Raw genomic sequence first — 9,380 nt, 5'->3', positions numbered from 1 at the left:
AAGGACATTGGGGCCAGGCAAAAGAAGTCAAAATAAAATAGAAGTGCATGGATTTTTTTTTGACAGGGTACTCTGAGAATAACTCGGAAAGTAATTTCTGAGTTTTTGGAGCGAGACAATTTAATAAACAAATGTATACGTTTTTCAGAGGGAAATGAAATAACTCTGCTGGGTTCTTTGTCACCCAAATCACGACTGTCCACCCCGACACAATCATTGCTGACCGGGCTCCAGGCACAGGTTGAAAGAGTTCCGGCTGGGCAGGATCACGGGCTCGGCCAGACACGAGCACTAGAGCCCGGCTGCTTTTGAAGCCGAGCATCGAGTTGCTGTGCTTGTGTCTGGCCGAACTTGCAATCCGGCCCAGCTGGCACTCCTTCGACCCATGCCTCGAGCTCGGTCAGCATCCAAAACGGGACATTTTGTGCACAGGCACAAGCTAGAAATCTCCATTTGTCACAGGTGACCCAAGAGAATCATTGTACAAACAAACAGACAAACGCATGCGCAGATCAGGGTGTGATCCGACCTAGGGCATCACCCAGCCTTGTGGAGCAAAACGGAGAGGCAAGGTGTCAGTGATTTAAGTATTTATCTGCATGATAACAATAATAATGAGTGCAATTTTTAGCAATCCTGATGTGATAAGGGCGTTGGCCATACATGGCATGCACACGCTGAGGCGATGACTAATTCAACGCCAATATCAGGGAGATAGATTGACGGGGAGAAGGCCTTACCCTCAGCGAGTCTATAGCAACTGCAACTGAGTAAGGCAGACTGCGTTCACAGGCTGCGATTCAGAAAGGAGGTCAACACTGAGATCTGCCAACAAATCAGGGCAGACATACGGCCAAGAAGGGGGACTGCCCTCACTAGAAGTAAAGGTAACAACGGCACTTGCATATAACATATAACATATAGCATATAACTAAATACTAAAAACTAACCTTTATTTGTTTAATTAATTTAAGAAACTATGTAGGGTAAATACTTGATTAATGCTAAAACTAATTAATTAAATAAAATAATAGGAAAACAGGAGATGTGTTGCTGCTGCAATATATGGGAGCTTCTGGACGTTTTGGTCCAGGGCGACGACATCTGCGGTAAGTGTCTGCGGCTCAACGAACTTCGGCTCCGAGTTGAGGAGCTGGACTCCGAGCTACAGACATTGCGAGACATCAGGGAGGGGGAAAGTTAGCTGGACCTTTTGCTCCAGGAGGCAGCCACACCCTCTAGATTAAACACTTTAGAATTGCGGTGCAGGCTCGAAGGGCCGAATGGCCTGCTCCTGCACCTATTTTCTATGTTTTCTATGACACGTGGTCAGGGACAGGAGGGTGTGACTGCGAGTGAATCAGGTAAGGGGATTCAGGAGGTAGTATTGCAGGAACCTCAGTCACAGAACTTGTCAAATAGATTTTAGGTTCTGCAATCCTTGAGGACAAGTGTGCAGACTGCGGGGTGGATGAGTAGACTGACCAAGGCACCGTGGTGCAGAAAGCCATTCAAGTGGGGGGAGTAAAGAGGCAGGTAGTTGTAGTAGGGGACAGTATAGTTAGGAGGATAGATAGGGTTCTCTGCAGCCAAGAGCGTGCATCCCGAAGGCTGTGTTGCCTACCCGGTGCCAGGGTAAAGGACATTTCCTCCGGGCTGGAAACAAACTTGGAGTGCGAGGGGGTGGAGCCAGTTGTCGTGGTACACGTAGGTACGAATGACATAGGTAGGATTAAGAAAGAGGTTCTGCTGAGAGAGTTTGAACAGCTAGGGACTAGATTGAAAAGCAGAACCACAAAGGTAATAATCTCTGCATTATTACCTGAGCCACAAGCAAATTGGCATAGGTTCAATAGAATCAGGGAGATGAATGCCTGGCTCGGAGGTTAGTCTGGGAGAAGTGGGTTTCGATTCGTGGGGCACTGGCACCAATACTCGGGAAAGAGAGAGAGCTGTTCCATGGGGACGGACTACACCTGAACTATGCTGGGACCAGAGTTCCAGCGAACCGAATAACTACGGAGTAGACAGGGCTTTAAACTAAATAATGGGGGGAGGAGGACGGTCGCAGTAGAGAGCAATCTAAAATGCTAAGGAGAAAAGAAAAGGAAGCAATGCAGGAAAGTGATTGTGGTAAGGATAACCAGATTATGTCAGGAAGGGACAGAGCATACAAACAAAAGAGTGCACTAACAAATAGGGTCCAGGTAAGAAAAAATAGCGATAAGACAAATAGGGCTATAGTACAAAATAATGCCAAGGTGTCTAATGTTAAAAAGACAAATTTAAAAGTATTGTATCTGAAAGCACGAAGCTCTGTAATAAGGTCGATGAATTAACAGCGCAAATAGATGTAAACGGATACGATATAGTTGCAATTACAGAGACATGGTTGCAGGGTGACCAGGGTTGGGAACTGAATATCCAAGGATATTCGATATTTAGGAAGGACAGGCAAAAAGGAAGAGGGGGTGGTGTGGCGTTGTTAGTAAAGGATGAAATCAGAGCAATAGTGAGAAAGGATATTGGCTCAGAAAATCAAGATGCTGAATCAGTCTGGGTGGAGCTCAGGAGCACCAAGGGGCAGAAAACATTGGTGGGAGTTATCTATAGACCTCCAAACAGTAATTGTAATGCAGGGGATGGCATCAAACAGGAAATTAGAGATGCATGTAGCAAAGGTGCTACATTAATCGTAGGTGACTTTAATCTACATATAGACTGCCCAAACCAAATTAGTAATAATACTGTGGAAGATGAATTTTTGGAGTGTGTATGAGATGGATTTTTAGACCAACCGTGGCTAACAAAAGAAATTAAGGATAGTATTAGACCCAAAGAGGAGTTATACATAGTTGCCAGAAAAAGTAGCAAGCCTGAGGATTGGGAGCAGTTTAGAATTCAGCAAAAAAGGACCAAGAGATTGATTAAGAGGGGAAAAATAGAGTGAGAGTAAACTTGCAAGGAATATAAAAACCGACTGCAAAAGTTTCTACAAGTACGTAAAAAGAAAACGATTAGTGAAGACAAATGTAGGTCCTTTACAGACTGAAACGGGAGAATTTGTAATGGGGAACAAGGAAATGGAAGAACAATTAAATAAATACTTCGGTTCTGTCTTCACGGAAGAGGACACAAATAACATCCCAGAAATGTTAGGAAACCAAGGGTTGAGTGAGCAAGAGGAATTAAAGGAAATGATTATTAGTAAGAAAATAGTGCTGGAGAAACTAATGGGACTGAAGGCCGATAAATCCCCAGGGCCTGATGATCTGCATCCCAGAGTACTAAAACAGGTAGCCATGGAAATAGTAGATGCATTGGTTGTCATCTTCCAAAATTCTATAGATTATGGAACAGTTCCTACAGATTGGAGGGTGGAAAATGTAACCCCACTATTTAAAAAAAGAGAGAGAGAAAATGGGGAACTACGGACCAGTTAGCCTAATATCAGTAGTAGGGAAAATGCTAGAGTCTATTATAAAGGATGTGATGTGATAAAGGATGCACACTTAGATAATATCAATGGGATTAAACAAAGTCAACATGGATTTATGAAAGGAAATTCATGTTTGTCAAACCTACTGGAGTTTTTTGAGAATGTAACTGATAGAATAGATAAGGGAGAACCAGTGGATGTAGTGTATTTGGATTTTCAGAAGGCCTTTGATAAAGTCCCACATAAGAAGTTAGTGTGCAAAATTAAAGCACATGAGATTGGGGGTAATGTATTTGCATGGATTGAAAGGAAACAGAGAGTAGGAATAAACAGGTCTTTTTTGGGGTGGCGGGCAGTGACTAGTGGGGTACCACAGGGATCAGTGCTTGGGCCCCAGCTATTCACAATATATTCACAATATATATAAATGATTTGGATGAGGGAACCAAATGTAATATTTCCAAGTTTGTGATGACACAAAACTTTGTGGGATTGTGAGGAGGATGCAAAGATGCTGCAAGGCAATTTTGAGTGAGTAGGCAAACACATGGCAGATGCAGTATAACGTGGATAAATGTGAAGTTATCCACTTTGATAGGAAAAACTTAAGGACAAAGTATTATTTAAATGGTGATGGCTTGGGAAGTGTTGATGTACAGCGAGACCTGGATGTCCTTGTACATCAGTCATTGAAAGCAAGCAGTTAGGAAGGCAAATGGTATGTTGGCCTTCATTGCAAGAGAATTTGAGTACAGGAGCAAGGATGTCTTACTACAGTTATACAAGGCCTTGGTCAGACCGCACCTGGAGTATTGTGTTCAGTTTTGGTCTCCTTACCTAAGAAAGTATGTACTTGCCATAGAGGGATTGCAACGAATGTTCACCAGACTGATTCCTGGGATGGCAGGACTGTCGTATGAGGAGAGATTGGGTCAACTCGGCCTGTATTCACCAGAGTTTAGAAGAATGAGAGGGGATCTCATTGAAACGTATAAAATTCTGACATGGTTGGATAGACTGGATGCAGGGAGGATGTTTCCCCTGGCTGGGAAGTCTTGAACAAGGGGTCACAGTCTCAGGATACGGGGTAGGAAATTTAGGACCGAGATGAGGAGAAATTTTTTCACTTAGAGGGTGGTGAACCTGTGGAATTCTCTACCACAGAAGGATGTGGAGGCCGAGTCACTGAATATATTTAAGAGAGAGAAAGATAGATTTCTAGAAACAAAAGGCATCAAGGAGTATGGGGCAAAAGCGGGAATATGGTATTGAGATCGAGGATCAGCCATGATCATATTGAATAGCAGTGCAGCCTCAAAGGGCCGAATGGCCTACTACTGCTCCTATTTTCTATGCTTCTATGTTTCTATATTTGCCTTCTATGCTATGGGATCATTTCAAGCTTCAGCTGGGGACGTATGCTCAATCTCGCAGCACACCTCACATTGTTGCATTCGCCAGGTGACTGCTGCACTGTATGCCAAAAGGGAGCAGTACATCACTTTCCCTATGACCACACAGGCAATGAGAGACAGGGCTGTGGGGTTCTCCAGAATTGCTGGCTTCCCCAGGGTACAGGGTGCCACTGACTGTACCCACATCGCCTTGAGAGCACCCTTGCAAGATTCCGAAGTTTACCACAAACAGGAAAGGGTTCCGCTCCCTAAATGTGCAGCTGGTGTGCAACGATCTGCAGTGGATGCCAAATATCCCGGTACATTCCATGATGCTTCCATCCTACGTGAGAGCGTTATATCTGCGATGTTTCAGGAGCTCCCTGAAGGGCACAGCTAGTTGCTCAGCGACAAAGGGTACGGGCTCACCACTTGGCTTATGCCCTCCCACCCCTACGCAATCCCTGCACTGAGGCACAGCATCAGTACAATATGTCCTACATAATGACACAAGGACAATAGAGAGGACAATTGGCGTTTTAAAGCAGCGTTTCCAATGCCTGGACCACTCTAGAGGCTACCTGCAATATTCCCTTCACCACATCGCTCAGTCACTGTCGTGTGCTGCATGCTGCACAACTTGGTCATCATGAGAGGACAGGTACTGCACATTGAAGATCATCCTGAGGGGAGAAGGAGGGATTCGGATTCGGAGGAGGCTGATGAGGAGGAGGAGGAGGGGGAGGAGCACAAGCAGCAGGAGGAGGAACCATCTCAAGCCGCAGGACGACGGCGGAGGAGGGTGGGGCGACCAAGGGGACCTCTAGCCATTGTTCGAGACTTGCGTCAGTGGCTAATCCATGAACGTTTTTCTGCCTGAAGGCTAAACGGCGGCACGGTTGATTATAGTGTCAGAAGAACATAAGAAAATAAGAAATAGGAGCAGGAGTAGGCCATATGGCTCCTCGAGCCTGCTCTGCCATTTAATACAATCACGACTGATCCGATCATGGACTCAGGTCCACTTCCCTGCCCGGTCCCCATAACCCCTTATTCCCTTATCGGTTGAGAAACTGTCTATTTCTGTCTTAAATTTATTCAATGTCCCAACTTCCACAGCTCTCTGAGGCAGCGAATTCCACAGATTTTCTCCTCATCTCAGTTTTAAATGGGCAGCCCTTTATTCTAAGATTTTGCCCTCTAGTTTTAGTCTCCCCTATCAGTGGAAACATCCTCTCTGCATCCACCTTGTCAAGCCCCCTCATAATCTTATACATTTCGATAAGATCACCTCTCATTCTTCTGAACTCCAATGAGTAGAGGCCCAACCTACTCAACCTTTCCTCATAAGTCAACCCCTTCATCCCTGGAATCAACCTAGTGAACCTTCTCTGAACTGCCTCCAAAGCAAGTATATCCTTTCGTAAATATGGAAACCAAAACTGCATGCAGTATTCCAGGTGTTGGGCCTCACCAATACCTTATATATCTGTAGCAAGACTTCCCTGCTCTTACACTCCATCCCCTTTGCAATAAAGGCCAAGATACCATTGGTGCACCATGTTGACTGTTTACACCTGTTTGCACTTTTAATAATGTTGTGTTGGTTTATGTTGGTTAAATTCACAAAATAACGCACTGATTCTGGTAAAATTAAAATAGGTTTATTAGACATATGTACATTTGTACTTAACTTCAATAAAATATTTTACTTTTCCATGAAGAAATATCAAACTTTAATATTTTCAATTAACATATATCAATCTTTAAACTTCTTGCAAACTTTAACTTTCAATTAACAAAACTTTATTGTATCAAACTTTTCTATTAACAAAACAAGTAACAGCAAGATACAAATATCTCTCCTTCCCTTTACTCAACCACCACTAACGCGTAGTGGTCTCTTGCCTGGCCTGGTGCCTCTATTGTTAGCCCTTTTTGTTGGCGCAACAGAATTCCTTGGTCCCTCCGGTGAGCCTAAGATTATATTTTTTTGTTTTTTGTTTGGTGGGGTTGAACAGGGGCAGATCTAGTAGACACCTTTTATGGAAGGCCCGGGTTCATCTTTGTCTTCTTTTTCAAGCTGTGGATCACTTGGCAGCACAGTTCCTGAGGTTGGTCTGGTGATGATTTGAGTGGCAGCAGTTGATGCAGTCAATTTGTGTTGTTGAATGACAACCTGGGTGTGTTCCTTTATTGCAGCAGCTACCTGCAAATTTCCGTCACATATGTTCGGAGGCCAGGAGTCCGAGAGTTCCGGAGGTCACAGAGGTCGGTGAGTTCAGAGGTCAGGAGTCTGAGAGTTCAGGAGGCCACACAGGTCGGTGAGTTCGAGAGTTCAGGAGGCCACAGTGGTCGGGAGTTCAGGAGGTCAGGAGTCCGAGTGTTTGGAAGGCCACAGAGGTCGGTGAGTTCGGGAGGCCACAGAGGTCGATGAGTTCGGGAGGCCACAGAGGTCGGTGAGGTGAGTTGCAAGGTATCTCTCTTCTCTCGATTTCTTTTTAATTCGATTTTAAACTAGATAAGTCTAACTAGAGAGATGGCAGGGCAGCTCAATCCCATGGAGCGCACATGTGGGAAGTCCTGGATGCTTCGGGCAGCCTTGACAACCATGTGTGCAGGAGGTGTCTCCAGCTTCAACTACTCGAGCTCCGCGTTTCAAAGCTGGAGCGGCGGCTGGAGTCAATATGGTGCATCCGTGAGGCTGAGAGCTACGTGGATAGCACATTTCAGGAGGTGTTCACCCCGCAGCTTAAAGGCGTGCAGGTAGAGGGGAAGTGGTGACTGTTCTGTATCGGTGAAGCATGCACTCTCATGTTCCGCCACCAGGGAGCTCATTCCCTGAAGTCCCAAGGGATCCCAGTATCCCTTGGGAGCACTGTATATAAGTCGACCCCTAAGGCCTGTTCCTCACTTTGGAGTGTCTTATTAAAGACTGAGGTCACTGTTACTTTAACCTCCCTGTGTGCAGCCTCATCTGTGTTAGGAACAAATAACTGACTATGAGAATACGAATCAAACGCAAAGATGCAGCAAACTGTGGGCATTCTGGAGAAGTTCTCGGAGGGTGAGGACTGGGAAGCCTATGTCGAACGGCTAGACCAGTACTTTGTAGCCAATGAGCTGGACGGAGAAGGAAACGCTGCAAAAAGGAGAGCGGTCCTCCTCACTCTCTGCGGGGCACTGACCTACAGCCTCATGAAGAATCTTCTGGCTCCAGTGAAACCCACAGATAAATCATATGAGGAGCTGTGTACACTGGTCCAGGAGCATCTTAACCCGAGGGAGAGCGTGCTGATGGCGAGGTATCGGTTCTACACGTGCCAGCGATCTGAAGTTCAGGAAGTGGCGAACTTTGTTGCCGAGTTAAGGCGACTTACAGGACAATATGAGTTTGATGGCTACCTGGAGCAAATGCTCAGAGACTTTTCTGTACTGGGCACTGACCACGAGACCATCCTACGAAAACTTTTGACTGTAGAGACATCGATGCTCAGTAAGGCCATTGTGATAGCACAGGCGTTTATGTCCACCAGTGATAACACCAAACAAATCTCTCAGCACACAAGTGCTAGCAATGTTCATAAATTAACTGGAACTGTGTTTGCAAGCAGAAATGTACAGGGCAGAACCCACGAGTCTGCAACTGCCAGCAGGCCTCAGGTGACCCAGATGACAGAGAGTCCCCAACAAAGGATGAATGCAAGGCAATTCACACCTTGTTGGCGTTGTGGAGGCTTCCATTCAGCTTATTCATGCCGCTTCAAAGGGTATGTTTGCAAGAGCTGTGGAACAATGGGGCACCTCCAACGAGCTTGCGAATGAGCTGCAAGCTCTGCAAAACCTGCTAACCACCACATGGCAGAGGAAGATCGGTCCATGGCGGATCAAAGCAATTTCGAGCCTCAGAGAGGAGGCAGATGCTGAAGTACTCGGGGTGCACATATTTTCGACGAAATGTCCACCTATAATGCTAAACGCAAAGTTGAATGGCTTACCCGTAGCTGTGGAACTGGACACTGGTGCTAGCCAATCCATCATGAGTAAAAAGATGTTTGAGAGACTGTGGTGCAACAAGGCATTCAGACCAGTCCTGAGCCCCATCCACATGAAACTGAGAACGTACACCAAAGAGCTTATCGCTATCCTGGGCAGCACCATGGTCAAGGTCACCTACGAGGGCACAGTGCACAAACTGCCACTCTGGATTGTCCCGGGAGATGGCCCCACACTGCTTGGAAAGAGCTGGCTGGGCAAAATCTGCTGGAACTGAGATGACATCCGAGCGCTATCACATGTCGATGAGGCCTCATGTACCCAGGTTCTTAACAAATTTCCTTCCCTTTTTGAGCCAGGCATTGGAAACTTTTCCGGGGCGAAGGTGCGGATTCACTTGGTCCAGAGGCACGACCCATTCACCACAAGACGCGAGTGGTACCTCACATGATGAGGGAGAGAGTGGAAATCGAGCTGGACAGGCTGCAACGCAAGGGCATTATCTCCCCAGTGGAATTCAGCAAGTGGGCCAGCCCGATCGTTCCAGTACT

At 46.0% G+C, this 9,380-nt stretch overlaps 1 long non-coding RNA gene across 3 annotated transcripts in view; it reads left to right on the top strand.

Annotated features, from left to right (window-relative positions):
- Positions 1–467: 467 nt before the first annotated feature.
- Positions 468–9,380, top strand: part of LOC139275035 (uncharacterized) — a 32,728-nt gene continuing 23,815 nt past the window's right edge. For 2 of the 3 annotated variants that reach the window (XR_011595660.1, XR_011595659.1), the window contains exons 1-2: positions 468–887; positions 7,036–7,297. This is a non-coding gene — a long non-coding RNA (uncharacterized lncRNA). Of the gene's footprint in view, positions 888–7,035; positions 7,310–9,380 lie in introns of all 3 variants that reach the window. The other variant, XR_011595661.1, reaches the window with a different exon arrangement.

Source organism: Pristiophorus japonicus, chromosome 10, assembly GCF_044704955.1.
Source record: "Pristiophorus japonicus isolate sPriJap1 chromosome 10, sPriJap1.hap1, whole genome shotgun sequence".
Taxonomy (NCBI): Eukaryota; Metazoa; Chordata; class Chondrichthyes; family Pristiophoridae; genus Pristiophorus; species Pristiophorus japonicus.
The sequence above is the reverse complement of the archived record's forward strand: the minus strand, read 5'-3'. Positions and strand labels throughout refer to the sequence as shown.